We start from the raw sequence: 19,519 nt of genomic DNA, 5'->3' as shown, positions 1-19,519 counted from the left end.
TTTCAGGGCGCCCCGGGCCCCCCCCCCCCCCTCACACCACACCACACCACCTGCTGCGTTCAACATGTTTTAGGAATACTGCACCTCATGGGTACGAAAAAATGAGAGGCCTGGAGAAAATGGCGAAATCACATTACGGTCATACTGACAGCAGTTTGTTTACCTTTGGTACCAATTCAAGGGGTGTACAATGGGGCGCATGAATATGTTTATTGAATTTGTAATCAAAAGCAGAAATGTGAAGATTGACAGGGCAAACTGTTTCCCGCAGCCACATTATGCGCATACCTATGCTGTTTCTCACCGCTGTTAAACTGAACATGTCTACAAACACTCATGTCATCACCATCCAATTGATGCTTTTTCAAACACACAATGGTTTCTGTTTAGCACCGCACAGTGGAGCATCTTTGTCACGCTGAAACGGCGTTCAAAGCAAATGTTTAGAAGGAACATGCTTATTTAATCTGGCTAATCACAACGAAAAAGACAAATGTCTCCTCCAGCTATTTTTACGGCATGGCTTCACCACATCAAGCCCGCCGTTATTTATGTAATTAAAGAAATATTGTGATATCCAAACTAATGTTGTTAGATTTGCTGGTTAGCGTGACTCAGTTCGCCCCTGCTGGCAGATGTTGTTACTACACCATTAGGGAGCAAAAAAAACATCTTTCAGCACTGAGAACCATTCAAAAGTAGCTTTTTCTCAAGAAACATATTATATATAAAGGGTCAAAAAGGTCCATTTATGCCCCTGAAATTATGGTCTGAGGTAACTGACAGCATGCCACACATATGGTACATCACTCTAAGGTCGAAAACAATCAGGAATATTCATTTTACTCGAGTCTGGATTCATGTTTGAAACCCTCCACTGCAGACCACCAACCAAACGTTTATTCTTCTGTGAGATTACATGAACATGTCAGTTAAGTGTGTTGAATCAGTTGGCTAAACATAGCATAAGCATTTCTTTGTGTAAAATTTCACATAATCCCAAAACGTTGAAATTTGATTGTGAAGGGCAGATTTTCAATTCAGTGTCAGACTTCTCTCTTATTCCATGAGAGACAACATTCAGAATGATAGAATGCAACCATATACAGTAAGAAATAATATTGTGAGATATTATTACAATTTAAAATAACAGAAATGGTTTTCTATTTTTAATATATTTCAAAATGTAATTTATTCCTGTGATGGCAAAGCAACATTTTCAGCATCATTACTCCAGTCTTCAGTGTCACATGATCCTTCAGAAATCGGACTAATTATGCTGATTTGGTGCCCAGGAAATGTTTACTATTTTACTGTTTATCACAGTTGAAAACAGCTGTTTTTGTGGAAATCATGGTACATTTTCCAGAATTCTTTGATATATAGAAAGTTCAAAAGAACAGCATTTTTTTTTGGAAAATTAGAAATTAGATTTTTTTTCTAACAACGTAAAAAAGTCTTTACTGTTACTTTTGATCAATTTAATGCATCCTTGCAAAATAAAAGTATTAGTTTTGTTCCAAAAAAAAAAAAAAAGTAACTGACCCCACATTTTTAAACAGTACTGCAAGATATCTTAAAGAACAAAAAACTTAATGGATAAATGGACATTTTTTCTTTTTCTTTTTTTTTCTACGTTTGCATTCAGACATGATTGAAGAGTGTCTGGTTTTGAATGAAAAGAAAAGAGTGAAAATGAACATTTGAAGGGAATATTCTTAAGCGTTGCCTTAGGCCTCAAACAACATAGGCTAGAAATTCTGCTGAGAATGAAATCTGCCATCTTATTCTTCTTTTCTTTCACTCTGCAAATGAAAAAAATCTCACAGTCCAGAGCTGCAGATTTCCAACCAAGAGCAGCTCATCGTAGGACCCTGGCAACCCCACACATACACGTGTTGAACACCCGGCTGTAGTCAGGCCAAGAAAAGAGAAACGTTAGCAGATGTGGAAGTGCACTCTAGGCGTATCGGGGCCCTCCCTGATATCAAACATGATCTAGAGGTACTAATGTTACCACATCAAATCACATGAAATCAGAGCACCGGTTAAGGTTTGAATTTTAGGGGCAGAGAGTTTCTGAACTTTCTTGTTGATTTCATGTTCATGAAAGTGCATGTCTAGTCAGGTTGTGCTTTTATGTATAAGTAATAATCACATTGTGTGGCTCTGGAACCCTAGACAGCTTACAGAACATCTCGTGCCAGTTTGTTGAAGTGAATACAGCAGGCGGTGTGGAAAATCAGTAACATTTGGTTGTGGTGGTCTTGCGTAACTTGAGTGTACGTCCGTTGTTTACTGAGCTAAGTTTATTCATTTGTTTTTATTTACAGTTTGCAGAAACTGTTGTTATACAATTTTTAAACTCTTCCATTACTTTTTTGCATTAATTTATTTTAATTTATTTTTCAAAATGCGCAGTTTATTCACCACTAGCATCATTAAACAGAATTGTAAGAAAATGTACTGTTTTCAAACAGGTTTCCAGAACATGTCTGCTGCCCCCAGACAGTCCCGACCCCAAACAAATGATTTTACAGAACATCTCATGCAAGTTTGTTGAAGTGAATACAGCAGAGGTGTGGAAAATCAGTAACATCTGATTGTGGGCTCTGTTTACTCAGCCAACAAGTTTATCTAATTACTAGGGGTGTAACGATTCACTCGTTTTATCGATGCATCGATTACAAACCCTGACGATGCAATGCATCGATCTTGAACATGGATTTTTGAATCGTGAATCGCCGATTTCGGACAGTAATCGATTTAAAACGCTAAGAATTGAATGAATCACGATTTCTATAGCGATTCAATGCTTTCAAAATATATACACATTAAATTACTAAAAGCAGGAATTAATAGAGACCTTGAACAGTGTTCGTGCCTCACATCTCTCCTTCACGCGCTCCACTATGTACCGCCTGCGGTGACTGTCACAGGATTGCGCTCGCGCTCCGTTAGTCTCACTGACACATTTTTTGAGCAAATGATGTGTGATCTCTCCTTAGTACTCGTGGCCAGTAATGCTAAAGTGAAGTAGTTTTACTTTTCTGTAGTTTTTCAATGGCTCTCGGTCATATCGACGACGACATTACCTGAGCAGTCGAAGGCTGCACATTTATTGCATGGACGGAGCAAAAATTTAAGTGTCTAAAGCATACGCACAGTTCCATTGAAAAATAAATGTGTTTTAACAATGTCCTTCAACCGAATGTACGAAGGAATACCCACAGCATTAACAACAACCTTGAAATAAGAGCGCAAGGTTTATCTGATAATCAGATGCATTAAAGTAGCGTTCGTTGCTATAGCAAACAGACATCAGGCGTGTTTTCTTTCAGAATCATCATTTGTCGATGGAGAGGAAAAGTTAAATACTATAGCATTTTATTTTATGAAAATGAGATGAAGTTTTCGCACTGAAAGAGAAGTGATCTCACGCTCAAAGACTACACTTAAAGAATGCAGAATCAAATCGAATTTAATTGTGAATCAAATCAAACTGAATCGTTGTGAATTTGCAAAAATCGTCCATGAATCGAATCGAAAACCTATGAATCGTGAATTGAATCGATTCGCTGTCTACCCAAAGATTCACAGCCCTACTAATTACAGATGTTTTTTGCAGTACCTGTGCTCAAACGGTGACATCTTTGTTATAAAATGCATGCTTTTTTCGCATAATTATATATAATTATTTATTATTTTTGTTTTGACTTTCAAAATGTGCAATTTCTACACTACTACCATTAATAGACAGAATTGTAACAATATTGACTGTTTTCAAACAGGTTTTTTCGAACACGTCTGCTGCCCCCAGACAGTCCCGCCCGAACATCTCGTGCAATTTTGTTGACGTGAATACAGCAGAGGTCTGCAAAATCAGTAACATTTGTTTACTCTGCTAACAAGTTTATCTACCAGTTTTTAATTATAGATGTTTCTCACAGTAAATACTGACATCTTTGTTATAAAATGCTTGATTTTTTTACTTAATTTTATATATTTATTTATTATTTTTAAGTTTTGCCTTTCAAAATGTGGAATTTTAACAATATTGACTGTTTTCAGACAGGTTTCCAGAACAAGTCTGCCACTGGCCAAAACAAACAGACAGTCCTGCCCAAAAAAACAATTTTTTTTGTTTGTTTTTTTGGTTTGGATACCACAGATCTGAATACCACATGTCTAAAAAATAAAAAATAAAAAAAAAAACTCAACCGTCCTGCAACATTTTCAAATGTTTATGTTTCTAAACTCACTCAGCTGTGTGGCATTCAAGTGGAAGAGAGGAAACAACAGTAATATACAACTATAATAACACTCCTTTCAACAACATGGATACGGGCTGGCCGGGATCCAGCCGGTTGCTGGGAGGCACACGTTCCATGCCACCCCTGTTCCGCCCCTCTATGCCTGCTGAGAATTTTAGAACATCTCAGCACCTGTTTACCCCACTAATGACACAGCACGCTCAACAAGACTCAGCTACCTTGGATGGAAAGATGGATCCCGTAGACATTAAATCAGCGTTCCTGTGAGAGCTGCCCTCAGAGCCTCATAAAGACCACATCCAGAGACTCGAACATCCAGCCCGGCCTTTAAAATATGTGCATACTCCCCTAGAGCTCCATGAGCGGGCACGTATGTATTCCTTACAGTCGACTGTTTATCCCCTTGAGGGTGAACAGGGGTGCACTGCAAAGCTTGTTATATTAAGATGATATTCACTTCATGAATTTCGACGTGCATGATGCAAAAGCAAGCAAGCGTTCCGGCGCATGCAAAACATGCTGAAATTGGACAGCTGTGTGCTATTCATTTAAATTTCCTTCTTGTTTTATGCATTACATAAATTTGGACTTTTCCAAACGGAAAGTTTCCAAGCGCTCTCTGACAGTCAGATTAATAAGAGTCCAAAGCTGCAGGAAGAATCGGCGTGTCAGCAGCCTGTGGGGTAATTCTGCCGATGTCTGTCATGTTTATGCCTCTGGTCTAGTGATACACTTCAAAAATCTCCCTCCATCAGTAATTGAGCTCTGACAGCTACACGCCTGTACAATATTCCCTCATGTTTCTGAGGCTCCCATCAGCTGTCTGCTGGAGAGCTGGGAAAACTCAACAAATACCTGCTGAGGCAGCCTGTGCCAGGAAGATGAGGTGGAGTGGGGAAAGTGTGAAGCAAAGAGAGAGAATGGGTAAGGCCCAAGGTGGTTTAAGTACATCACCTGGACAAAACTATACGTTAGCATTCCTATTCATCTCAAAGCAAGTTGCTGTCATATTTGTTGCATAAGAGAGCAGAACTTTGCGAGACAATCACTTAAGCTGCAAATGTCATGTGACCAATCACTATGGAGCTGCAGGAAAACTCAGGAAAAATTACAAGGCTGATAGACTAATGGCATCACACAAATGCAAACAATTATAACAACTTACTACTAAAAATAAAAAAAATGCTAACTAGCAAAACCTTCACTGCTTAGTAGGGCTGGGTGAAAAATATCAATATCTCGATTTTAATCGATTCTTATTTTTCCGAAACGATATTGATTCTTAAATCCCAAGAGCTGATCATCTCCTCCACATTAATACCAGTTTCAGCACAAAATAAACATGACTAAACATCTGAAGATAAGTTAAAAGAAATCCGTATCCCGTCTCATGTAATCGCTCAATCAGTATCTCAGCCGTGTCGATATAACAGCTTGTAAACAATGTCACGTAACGTCACATTTACCTCAGGAAAAAAAACACATTCGGTGACCATAAACTCATTAGTCAGCAAGAAAAATAAACTGTAGAGAGAGACATTTTGCTAAATATATGCACCATATAATATACTCATTATAACTTTTACTGTTCTTCAATGTTTAATTCATATTTTTCATATTTTCATTATTTATATTTTACTATAATAAAACCAGGGTTACAAGTGCTACCCTGATGAAAAAACAACTGAAACCAGACTAAGCTTGTTGGCTTCAAGCCTGGTCATAGCTGGTTTAGCAGGCTGGTTTTAGAAGGGTTTGGACATTCTTTAGGTGGTTTCGCTGGTCCTAGCTGGGAGACCAGCTAAATAACCATTTAAAGCCAACTTAGTCAGGCTAGGAGAAAGCTTTACAAGCTTAAACCAACTAAGACCAGCCAACCAGCATTTTTCAGCAAAGTAATAAACCTTTTACAAATAAATCCTGCGAAAATAAGTAGAAAAGAGCTACTAAATAGAAAACAAGTCGGTTTCTTTGGATTGTTGTTGCTAAACTAAACCAGACTTAGGCTAGCCATGATACAGTTCACGCTAAATGATCAACAAAGCATTCCAAGCTAACAAGGTCAGTTTAACTACAGTCCTTGACAATTGCTGTTTATCCAGCTTCACACTGACTATCTTTTTTACATTCAGCTACAGTGCCAGGTCACTTTCCAAGCCTCATGCTCACTAGCCAGGTTGCATTTCTATTTCTGACATGCAAAAGGCCAAATTCTTCAAGTTCTTAATGGCACGCACTAAGCAACTTTCACTATGGCTCCCATGAGAGGTCACTTTCTCCTGCCTGAAAACCCAAGGGTTTGGCCAGTGAGCTTAGCCCTGAGTTTGATTAATCCTTCATGGCCAAGGAACTGAAAAGACGGCCTGGGTGGGGGCAAAACGGGGCCATCTGGAAAGCTTCATAAACATGTCTATCTTTCTGCACTCTCCAAAGGGTTATAGGAAAGTCATAAAAAAATGAAAGGAGAGGTCCCTTTGCTGAGAGTCTTTTATATTAGAGTCCAAACGAGTCATTTCGTAAGTGCAGGGACGTCCGACAGGTGGTTGCGGCATTTTGTTGCCTTTCTATTAATTGGATGCTTAACCCTCATGCTCTGTTTATGATCTCAGAGACTTGATAGCTTAATAGCTGGAAAAACTTAACAGTGGAATATCAGGTTGATGACTTTCCAAATTTTGTTGATCTGATTATGAACATAAATTCAACATGATAACATGCTTCAAATGTAACTATATCTATTTTGGAGGTCTCCGAGATTCTGTCTATTTTAAAATAGATAAGCTGCATCTCTGAGAAGTGCATGTGCTACAACAGAGGATTAAAGAATTACAAAAAATATGTCAAATGGGTCTTGATCATATTAAAATAATTGGAAGAGAAAATAAATAAGTTAATTACAAAATTACTATTATTTTACACATTAATCACTCGGGTTTCTGGGAGCCCAAACAAAAACAACTCAGAACATTTGGGCTATTTGAGGGGTGAAAACAAATAATATCCGCTAGTTCAAATTACATCCACATTTCTGGTACGCCCTGTGGTAGCTTGAGAGCCAAAGAAAAAGTTAAAAAAGCTCCAGCAGCTGACAAATGATGCTTGAGAGATCATGATAGTGAAGCCATGGTCAACCCCCTGTGCCAGCACACTGTCTCACCCCCCTCTTACTGGAGATGTCTCTTGTTACAGCTGGGAGCAAAATCCCATCACTGCACAAGAGGTCAATTTATACAGCATGCAATCTTACAGCTTTTGAGTGCTTTCCATTATGCAAAACCATTATGTGCATCCCTTTTGTTTAAAGGGGTTGCCAAAGCCTTTCAGAGAGGTCTTCTCAATTTCACATTTATATGTGCACCGCTGCATTTATTAAAAGCCTCTAAACAAAATCATATGGCCCTGAGCAAGTAAAGAAAAAACTGTGATCACACTATCAGTTTTGTAGCAACAGCTTTGGTGCACTGCAGGGCACAAGAGTTCAGATGTCAGTGGTGTTTTGATTGTGTCGCAGACTGGCGCTCAACTGTGGAGCTGATGTTGTTTTATCTGTAAGCAAGTATGCATGTTTGCGTGCTCAAGAGCAAGAGCGCAAATTCACAAAAATTTTTAAAAATCAAATGAAATGTCAAACACAAGTTAGAGAATTCCCCTTATTTTCAATAAATAAATAAATGAATAAAATAGTAAGTAAGTTTAGCAAGTTAACCTGTAAGTACAGCTATTTCATATTAAGGTCCACACAAGCTAACATATAATCCCTATAGGTAACATGTAATCCTATGTGCTATTTTACGTAATTCCCTTTCAAGTGCATTCTTGTAGAAATGTGTAGTAAAACAAATACATATGTGCAGTGAATGTAGAATACAGCTGTGGTGTGGGTGCATTCTTCAGTGCTTTAAGGGCCCTGTGTAATCTATTATCTCTTTAAGACCTTCAGTGCAGACTTGAGACTCTTCATGTTTGCATTAACGACGACGCACACCAGCAACAAAAGGCAAGCCTGTTAGGAAACAGAGCTTCCCCTGAAGCGCGATTGCTATAGTGATCCGGTATTTGGATGTTTACTTAAACCCTTGTAAAAAGTGACATTGGACCAGTCGATGGGGGGGGGAAATCCAGTTCATAGAATAAAACCTCAATATTTACACCTAAAGACAGTATAAGCAACGGACTCTTCCGTAACAGCTGAACAAGCATGAAAACAAGCAGGTAAGACAATTAGATACAAAATTTGCATACAACATACTTAGAAGTTCAAAGGAAGCTTACTGAAAGCATGAGTCACATGTCGAAGTCTTTCCAGTCGCTGTTTAGGCAGGAGGCCAAATCTAAAATGCGTTTCATTCAAAGAAACTCTACGACTCTAATCATAATGTTCAAAAAACCCAATGTAAGAGTCATGGAGACTTCAGAAAATGACATTGAGGGTACTCTTTAACCTCAGTCCACCATAACAGCAAAAAGAAAGAATAAAAGCAAGAATAACAGAAGCCTAGCGTGAACTCTGTCCTGTATTTTTTCCTTTTCATTAACAGGTCTTTATTTTTCTCCTCTATTGCCTGCTTCCTGCTGCATAGCTGATGTGTCTGGTCTTGTCCTCCACAATCATTTCACAGACGACTCTGAGAAATCAAAGCGTGCTATTGCTTGCGATTGCATAACAGGACGCATGTGTAAACAAGCAAGACTCGGGGCACTTACCCAGAGGGGGTGGGGCGCTGCTGGGCGATGTGAGGGCAAGGGTGCTCGTTGGGCTGGAGGTAGGCTCGGAGGAGGCCGTGCCCGGGGCAAGTGTGGGTAGAGACTCTGGGAACCATCGGAAGGATGACACGGGGGTGCTGTGCATCCACAGAGCATCATCCGAGCCGAGCCCATCCTCCTCATCTTCTCCCCTGAGAAGATCCAGCCAGTCGACTTCCTTGCTGTGGCCGGCCCCTTGAATCAGAGCCCGGCGGAGCAGCAGCAAACAGGCTCCGAGTCCCAGAAGCAGGAGCAGCAAAGCGGGAATGAGGAGCAGGGCTCTTCCTCCGCATGCACCCCTGCAGCAGGGCCTCGGAGGGCGATGTGGGGTCGGCTGCGGCGGAGGGAAATGCTCCTCTCCGGCCCCCGACACGAGCCCAACACTCTGCCCCTGACAAAGAGACACCAGAAAGACAGGCAGCGGATAGACAGAAACATTTGGGTCCATCGGAGGCTCGTCCAAATCCTGCTCGGTATCTCCCGGCTCGCACTTCCTCTGCAAGCGCTCATAGGGCCAACGTGTCCGGTACAAAATCTCAAACTGCCCTGCACACACACATACCTCAAGGCCAGTTGTCAGGACTCACACAAAGCCGCCCTCGTACACTACCGGCCGTGAAATTGCGGCATAGCGGTCTTTGCAGCGAGCTGGCAGACAGAAAGCAAATCTCTAGATGTGGGGTTTCAGATCCGGGATGACCCCACCCAGAAACAGCAGCACCAGCCTACTGCCCACAGCTCTGATGGTCACAGCCAGCTGCAGTAAATCTGCCCTGCTGGAGCACACATTCACACACCCACATATATACCAGCATCCGGTCTGATGGGGAAAACAGAGGGGCTCTCCCCACCCAAACACACTTAATGAAGTAATGAATACTGTGGGCAAGACCACCAGCAACATGTGGCATGGGGGGGGGGGGGGGGGGGGGGGGGGGGGACAGCTGTGGTAGACGATTACAAAGGGCAGCACCTTTACAAGAAGCAAGCAGAAACGGGAAATATATGTATTCCTTATGTGACCAGAGAAAGTTCATCAAACAGCACATGGGCCTAAAGAATCTGACCCCCGAGTAAAAGGTCACACACCGCTCCTAATGGTCAACGCTTCATAATCCAAAACACACTGCCTGGCACATTCAAACCTCACCTACAGTACACACATGGTTCGATATTTGATTTTTATGATTTTTTTTATTTTTATTTTCTTGCAGATGAATTCCACAAATAAATAAAGGTCCATGTCACATTTTACCCAAAAATAACAGGGATAAAGATAAAACAAATTATTTTTTTATTTAATTATTTTAGAGTACTTAAAAAAAATTACACAAAATGAAGCCTCTCTCTATTATTGTAATAATTAAGACATTCAAAATAGATTTCTCCAAAATTCTTGTCATACAGTAAAATGATTCAGTTAAAAAAAGTTAACAAATTTTTTTTGGTACACTTTATTCGAAGGTGCCCTTGTTACAGCGCAATTATACAATGAAGTACTGCGCAATATTAATTAAAAAATATTGTAGTATTAACTACAGGGTTAGAGTTAGGATTAGGGATTGGGTTAGGGTTAGTTGATTGTAATTATGCATAATCTATTGTTATTACTCTTGTGAGTAGATGTAATGTGTAACAAAGACACCACAAAACAAAAGTGTTACAAAAATGCAATACGATAGAAATACTAAAGGGGCAGGTATACGCATACTTATCATAAAATAATATCAAAACAAAAAAATTAATACAACATAAAAAATTTGTAAAAAAAATTTGCTATATTTTTTTTACAGGCAAAATCAGGAATGCTCAATATATTACTGGTAATTTTATTAATTGATTTTTAAACGTTTTAAAACAGTATTGTGCCTTAACACTGACACCTGTTAAACAAGAAGAAGTTGCAGCACGCGTAGCTACTCCGAGAAGAACCATGTTCAATAGTATACAGACAGTAAGTTGCCATTATTTTACTAGTCATGGAATGGGAAACAATGTTACATTAACCTGTTAACAGCGGTTTCCTGTGTTCATATATTTTAAAGGGGTGATTCTTTTAATAAGTACCGCACTTTCTTTACTCATCTAATTTTTGTATTTGTATTTGCAATCAAGTGGCCAATACATGTGTGTAGCACTTGATTTCTTTGTTCAAATCTATTACACAATTAAAACAAATCTAGCAAAACTGAGCGACCACATTGCTACATTAAACTCTGTAAAATGTTAAGTTGGTCGCAGGGTCATGCACTTAATGCCACATCTGCAGCCGTTCTAGATGTACATTAAAGGGGTCATATGATGCGATTTCAATTTTTCCTTTCTCTTTGAAATGTTACAAGCTCTCGGTGCATAAAGAAGATCTGTAAAGTTGCAAAGACTAAAGTCTCAAATCCAAAGAGATTAGGATTAGGGATTGGGTTAGGGTTAGTTGATTGTAATTATGCATAATCTATTGTTATTACTCTTGTGAGTAGATGTAATGTGTAACAAAGACACCACAAAACAAAAGTGTTACAAAAATGCAATACGATAGAAATACTAAAGGGGCAGGTATACGCATACTTATCATAAAATAATATCAAAACAAAAAAATTAATACAACATAAAAAATTTGTAAAAAAAATTTGCTATATTTTTTTTACAGGCAAAATCAGGAATGCTCAATATATTACTGGTAATTTTATTAATTGATTTTTAAACGTTTTAAAACAGTATTGTGCCTTAACACTGACACCTGTTAAACAAGAAGAAGTTGCAGCACGCGTAGCTACTCCGAGAAGAACCATGTTCAATAGTATACAGACAGTAAGTTGCCATTATTTTACTAGTCATGGAATGGGAAACAATGTTACATTAACCTGTTAACAGCGGTTTCCTGTGTTCATATATTTTAAAGGGGTGATTCTTTTAATAAGTACCGCACTTTCTTTACTCATCTAATTTTTGTATTTGTATTTGCAATCAAGTGGCCAATACATGTGTGTAGCACTTGATTTCTTTGTTCAAATCTATTACACAATTAAAACAAATCTAGCAAAACTGAGCGACCACATTGCTACATTAAACTCTGTAAAATGTTAAGTTGGTCGCAGGGTCATGCACTTAATGCCACATCTGCAGCCGTTCTAGATGTACATTAAAGGGGTCATATGATGCGATTTCAATTTTTCCTTTCTCTTTGAAATGTTACAAGCTCTCGGTGCATAAAGAAGATCTGTAAAGTTGCAAAGACTAAAGTCTCAAATCCAAAGAGATATTCTTTATAAAAGTTAAGAGTCAACTACGCCTACCTAAAACGGCTCGTTCTAACACGCCCCCACATATCTACGTCACGATGTGGGAAAATTTGCATAACGCCACCCAAATGTTCACGCAAAGAAAGAATGCGTAACTTTTATTCTCGCTGTAGTATTGTTGCTGCTGCCTTGTCGTGAAGGCGCTGTGTCTTTCGTTGTGAAAGCGAAACTACTTTGTTTGGCCTTCCAAAAGAGGACGATATCCGCTTCGTCATGCCTTGAGCTGATCCGTGCTGGTCGCTGAGGAAATACATCAACTTCGCGCTGTGGATCGCCAGATCGGCTTTCACCGAGGACAAAGCGGAGTCCAGCCCGGGATTGTCACATGTGGCTGCTGCAAGCCCGCTGGCCGTTCCTTCGTCAAATCTGCCGGCCGCGCCATTCTCAAGCCCGCCGGCCTCCGCTCACTCTAGCCCGCCATGTGTGACGCTGTGTGTTTTGTTGTGAAAGCGAAACTACTTTGTTTGGCCTTCCAAAAGAGGACACGACTAGAAATCTGTGGTTATGTTGTATTTACAACACTGTTCCAGAACAGTTCAACCCAATTATTCAGATGTGTGCCACACATTTTATGGAAGACTGTTTCCTGATCCTGCTAGAGTAGACTACAATGCCGGCTGTTCTGACTCACAGACTGTAAGTACGGTTTTTATATTTAAAGAATTTGCCACTGAAGATTCAAACGCGAGTTTTGAGCAGTGTAGAGTAGCGCTTGTTTGTCATTTCTCCGATCACAAATGCAGACATGGTTTTATGTTTACGCGGCGCGATGCAACGCAACGCGTATAATGACAGTTTAAGTCATTATAATCTGTAATTATGTCGCCACTGGATACAACAAATGCCTCGTTTAGAATGGGTTTTAATGATTTTGTCTCATTGCTCCGGCCGGACAGGGCATCACAGTATGGTAAGGGGCGTAACATTTCCGTCACACGAGTGTACATTCTTAGTATGTATAGATAACACACATCTTGAAATAATGTAGTGATGCCTAAATTAAATTCTTTACATGCGTTTTATATTAAAAACGGTAGAAACTTAAAATCATAAATCAGTAATGAAAATAATGATCAGCTTACTGTTACTTCCCAGAATTATTAATCAGTAAATCCCTAAGCAAAAATATTTAATTTCCTATTTATTTTGCATTTCGGAAAAAATATGACAAGGACATATTCCTAGACATGTTTCGTGAGATTCACTCTTGACACACACCCACACCCACACCTGAACTCAGCAGTCTCCATAAAGATATATTGTGGAAATCAAAACAACAGAGCTATTTGGACTCTTGGCAGTCTTTTGTTTGTTGATGTGTTATGTAAAGCCTCCCTATTTGTGCTAAATTAGGGCTGCTGTCACCAGTTGTTCCTGTTGGACTGTAAATACAGTTTGCTTGCCATGAATCTCCCTGACTGAGGGCCGACACCGATCGTACTGCTCACCCGCACCGATCAATGTCTTCAGTTCCCTTACAGGCACTAGACATTCTAGCACAGTCACTGCCAATGTCCCAAAAAGATTTCTAGCATCCTTTAAGCCCAGTTAATCTTGGCGTTTGGGCTGTCGGAGAAAAAACAGAGTCTGTATTTTGCAACAGAAATAGAAAGAGACAAGGAGGGAGGAAAGAAATGGCAGACCTGAATCAGAGGGGTCAATGTGGTTATCCCCAGTTTGACGCTGGCATTTTTAGGAGTTAAAATCCTTCATTAAAGATAAGCGATGGTTTATATTAGTCAAGTTAAGCAGAAATATATTGGCTTTCATCACAGAGGCAGGTGTTGTGTGTGTGAAGTAGTTTTGTGAGGAGATTCACAGTGGTTTGTGAGAGCGGGAAAGCGGCTGAGAGAAAGGGGGAGAGAGAAATTGCTGCTGGTGGGCCCCAGCATGACTGATGAGTTTGGAACAATCGGCCGCCCAGCTGCGTTTTCCATCAAACACATTCCTCTCACCTCACACTTTCCCTCTGTCCCACTCGTTCACTCTGCGGCTGTAAGCAGCGCCCCCTAGGGATGTGATTTTTATGTGATGGACAGAAATACTTGAGCCATCTGTGGCAGGAATATCCTCGTATCTGTACGACCACAGGCTGGATTTCACATCATCCTATTTTTCCACTGAAAAAGATATCTTTGGTTCTGACGAGATTGAATATGATCTGATTGTGTGCAATTGAATATCGCTCTGTTTTCATTTGATCCAATCAGGACCAAGGGGTCAACATTGAAAATGTGTTCCATGTGTGCAACTGCCCGAGGTATTATGCAAATAAAGTCCCAGTTGTGACCTTTTCTACAGATGTGACACACGCACAGCCCGAGAAACAAGCACAGTGTGTGTGTGTGCTGTAGAACAAAGACCGCATCAAACCCTCCTCAAATGGGCTACAGCTCAAGAATTCCCGATCCGGCAGGCAGCACAGAGGAGATCAAAGTGAGGAATCACCTCGACTCGTCTCTGGCCTGGAGTTCTGGAATAACAGAGAATCCCATTTCAAAATATGTGATTCTGAAATCCTAAAGCACCTACAGTACTTTTATGTTTAGGGTTCTGCAAGAGCAGCATTTTAAACCTGTTATAAATACAATAAAATATGATGACCAAAATTGTTATGAACATAAAACTTCCCTTACATAGAAAAGTGAATATAAAATGAAACTGGACTCTGTTCTATTTTACATTTACATTTATTAATACAATAAACAAACAATACGATACAGATACATTTTTAATATTAAAAAGTAGGCCTAGTTGTGCGAAAACTGATTTGTTTTTACACAATAATGACTACATGATCCTTAGACTACAACAATAAAAACATAATATGTATAATGGATATTAAAGCAATAAGCCTCAAGAAGCCATGGTTTACAGTGAATTTATAACCGCTAAGGGGCGTTGTTAGGCACGACGCGGAACAGAGTAAACCACGGCTTCACGGGGCTTATTGCTTTTATAAAACGTTCATTCCATATATGTAGCAAGGTTTCACAAAATAAAACTAAGAAAATAAAATGTAATGATATTAATAAAAACATTATTCTTAACATTATTCAAACAATCTAGTTCCTCAGAAACAGTTGTGGTTGCAACAAAGTGGTTGCTGAGAAACACACAGACGTAAACAAAGGTGTATGTTTGTAGAGTAATTTACAACAGCTTCGAATGCGGCTCAACCAATCAGAATCAAGGACCAGAACTATCCATTTTATAATAATAATGTTTTCATTGTTTTTTTTTCTTAATAAGAATAAGAATAAATGTTATTATTATTATTATTATCATTGTTGTTGTTGTTTTTGTTGCTGTTGTTGTCATTGTTTTTGTATCACTTTTTGCCATGTTACACATTTTACAAACAATACCAAAATTATTTATTAATTATTATTTATAAATAAATTATCATCTTATTATTAGTAGTAATTATATTATATTATAATTAAGTTACATAATATGTAACAATGAAAGTATATAACATTATTATTATTATTAATAATGTTGTTGTTGTTGTTGTAATACTTTGCAATTTTATGTATTTTAAAAACAGTATCAGTAATTATTATTAATAATAATAATAATAATAATAATAATAATAAAATATTATTATTATTAATACCAAAGCGTTACAAAACAACAATATAATATATTAATATTAATTATTATCTAAATTATTTTATTATTGATCTAAAATGATTATTATTATTAATATTATAGCATGCCATTACATTTACATACAAATCCCACCCTACATTTTAGTCAAATTATTAGCAATTCTGCAAAAGAAAATGAAGAGGTTTGTAGGCCAAGCTTATGAACATTAATCTACACGCTATTGTTTAATATGGGATAAGATAATAGTGCAGGGCATGAGAATGTATTGGTGCGACAGCACATTTGTAACACTAATACTGCTCTCTGCACAGGCTAATTGTTTTCCCACTAAGTATTCGTCCACAACATAACCTTCTGACCTTTTGATGTCCTGCTTCACTCGACTGGTGACCTGTGACACCACAATGCTTTGATAAACCAGAGTCACCTTCAACACGGACACGGACACAAACACACGGGAGCAGCAGGCAGTGAAGGGTGACAGCGCTGTGGTGTTGATCTGAGAGACGGCTATCATGGGCCTGCTGCACAGACAGAAGTAGCAGTGTTTGGGAGGCCCCCCCGGGGAAGGGGGTGAGCTCTAAAATTGTCTGTTGTTTGTCTTCATTAAATGTAGCCCCAAGGTCACAGGGTCTCTGGACACCCTCAGCTCACCTCCCCTGAACAGCCATAACTTCGGCCCAGATTAGCTATAATTAATGAGTCCAATTACTCAGCTCACTAATCTTGTTAAACGTCCTGCTGGAAGAGCCAAAATATGCATGTGTGTGTTTACTGGAGTTGTTTAAAAGGGAGGGGTGTGATGAAAAACAGCCTTTATGAAGAGAAAGATTAATTTCCTGTGTCATACCAGCAGTGCAGCAGTGACAAAAATCAGCCAGCGATCTGATTGGCCGGCGGGGTGAGAGGCAGCACGTGATTGGCCGAATGCCTGGATAGAACCGTCGATCTACAACTGCATTACGAAATGGGTTTGAAAAAGCTGCCTCTGCAAAGCATCTGGCTCTCCTCCTCTTTATCGCTCTGTCTTCTGCTCTCCCTCCATCTTTCTCTCTGTTTCCCTCTCTTTCCTTCTTTTACAATGCCTCCCCGACCCAATGCTTCTTTTCCCTATCGACCTCTCCATCTCTCGTTCTTCTTCTCAGGCAAATTCACAGATAGCACTGGTGCGTACAGCTGCCGCAGGCCCCCAAAATGGCATAGACTTTCTCAACAGTAGCTGTTCAACTGATGACCTCAGGAAGAAATCAATCTCGTTAGCGACTGGAATAAATGAAAAGCCTGTGTTCTCCTCAACATGAGCATCATGCAAGCACTTCTTTGTACCATAGAAATTGCTGATTATCGTTTCAAAACATTCTGGATTCCAATGAAATAACCAAAAATACTGATAGAAATATGGGAGTCTGCCTCCACCTCACAGTAAACAATAAATAAACAAATCAATAAAATAAAAATAGGTTGTGAATTTCCTAATTGTGACCTTGAGATATTAGTCAGATACTTAAAGAGTCACAATGTGAGTCGACTACGACTGTTAATTGCGACATTAAATCTCGCAACTGCAACTTTGTTTCTCGTAATTGCGACTTTATTTCTCACAAAATGGCTTTATATCTCACCATCCAACAATTGCAACACTTGTTTCTTATAACCAGTGTTGGGGGTAACTCATTACAAGTAACGCGAGTTACGTAATCAGATTACTTTTTTCAAGTAACTAGTAAAGTAACGCATTACTTTTTAATTTACAAGAGAATATCTGAGTTACTTTTTCAAATAAGTAACGCAAGTTACTTTTTTTCTCCAATTTATTGATGGACCGCTCTCCTGTCCCCATGTTGAGAGAAATCAGAAGATGTTACTGTAGTTCTAAAATAAATATGAATATGCATTAATTCATCTCACTAACAACATCAACTCAGATTCAGTATTCCTCAAAATGAATAAAAATAATGCAACTCAGAATATGACGCAAACCTGCAATAATTAAATGTTAAACAACACAAATATCCTTTATGCATTTAATCCCATTCTATTAACCAATGTCTTTGCTTCTGACCTTCGATCATTCAGTTCAATCATACTAATAAGCACAAATGACTCTAGACAAACATTTGTGTCTTTTTTTATTGCTGAAGTGTGTTGAAATTTCTTCTTCTGCATTCTACTGTACAGACGTAAATGTACTTTCCCTTCAGCCTGAGGCTTATTCATTTCACGTTTGGTGTGAAAAGGCTTTTATATTTGCCAAAAATAGAACTTTTTTATTTTAAAAACAAACAAGCAAGCCCTGTCCAGATTTAAAAAGTAACGCAAAAGTAACGTAACGCATTACTTTCAATAAAAAGTAACGTAATTAGTTACTTTTTTTAACGCAATATTGTAATGCATTACTTTTAAAAGTAACTTTCCCCAACACTGTTTATAACTACAATTTTATGTCTCACAATGGGACCCTAAATATCATAATTGCATAATTATATATTGCAACTGCACTTCTCATAATTGTGACTTTATATCTCACAACGTAGATTTGTCTCGCAATTCAACATTATATCTCACCTTCTGGAATTATTATCTTGCATTTGCAACATTGTTTTAAAAAACATAAAAAACTTTATATCTCACAATGTGACGTAATCTCATAATAGACATAGTTAACATGAACTAATGAAAAATACTTCTAATGCAATTATTAATCTTAATGACAATTTCAATATTTACTAATACATTATCAAAGGCTGTATCTGCTAATATTATTCAATGGAACTGAGCAAACATGAACTAACAATGAACAGTATTTTTATTAATTAACTTTAGCAAAAAATTTTATAAATACTGTATCGTTTTAGTTCATGCTTTAACTTATATTAACTAATGGAATCTTATTGTAAAGTGTTACCCATAACAAATCTCATAACAATATCTCTCATTATTGTGACTTTATATTTCACAATTGCAACTTTGCTTCTCGTAATTTTGAATTTATTTCTCACAACGTGGTTTTATGTCTTGTGATTCAGCATTATATCTCACTATATTTCACCGTTATGATTTTATTTCTCATAACTGCAACTTATGAGGCTTTATGTTTTTAACTTTATCTCACAATTATCTCTTTACTCTGAGACAGAAAAAGGGTTCCACAGCAAGAGTTGAACTTGTGACCTCTCAGACTTAAGCAAAAAATATTCCTCTGAGTCACATCAGGTCCTGCTCAGGTGGGGCCCGATCCCCCCTGAGACTGAAATCCTAGAATCACCCTTTTCTGCACCGTCAGAAGGTAGGAGGCTGGGAAAACAGTGCATCATACAATCAGTTGAAGGTATTTCCTAAGCTGTTAGATTTATGTTTCTCCCCTGGTCACTTGAGAGCTTCATTGGTGGTGGCCTCATTCAGGTTGTTGAACTATGTTGCACGCTCTTTTTTTTTCACTTTATGAGGACTGTATTGGGGCAGGCCCCTCCCCGAGCCTGGGGCCACACCACCTCCCATGGGCTTGGTCTTGCCTCCACCTTCCTCGTTCCTCTGTGTGTGTGTGTGTGTGTGTGTGTGTTTGTGTGTGTGTGCGCAAGTTGGCTGCCG

At 38.7% G+C, this 19,519-nt stretch overlaps 1 protein-coding gene and 1 long non-coding RNA gene across 9 annotated transcripts in view; one reads left to right on the top strand and one right to left on the bottom strand.

Annotated features, from left to right (window-relative positions):
• LOC107560663 (uncharacterized) overlaps positions 1 to 11,007 on the top strand; it is an 11,641-nt gene extending 634 nt beyond the window's left edge. Inside the window, exons 2-3 of the long non-coding RNA XR_001605755.1 lie at positions 1,856 to 1,866; positions 10,944 to 11,007. This is a non-coding gene — a long non-coding RNA (uncharacterized lncRNA). The remainder of the gene's footprint in view (positions 1 to 1,855; positions 1,867 to 10,943) is intronic.
• The window catches only part of LOC107560662 (pro-neuregulin-2, membrane-bound isoform-like), a 100,337-nt gene that overhangs the window by 30,224 nt on the left and 50,594 nt on the right, over positions 1 to 19,519 (bottom strand). The window lies entirely within an intron of this gene.

This window comes from Sinocyclocheilus grahami, unplaced genomic scaffold, assembly GCF_001515645.1.
Source record: "Sinocyclocheilus grahami isolate Dianchi unplaced genomic scaffold, SAMN03320097.WGS_v1.1 scaffold738.1, whole genome shotgun sequence".
In the NCBI taxonomy this organism is placed as follows: Eukaryota; Metazoa; Chordata; class Actinopteri; order Cypriniformes; family Cyprinidae; genus Sinocyclocheilus; species Sinocyclocheilus grahami.
The sequence above is the reverse complement of the archived record's forward strand: the minus strand, read 5'-3'. Positions and strand labels throughout refer to the sequence as shown.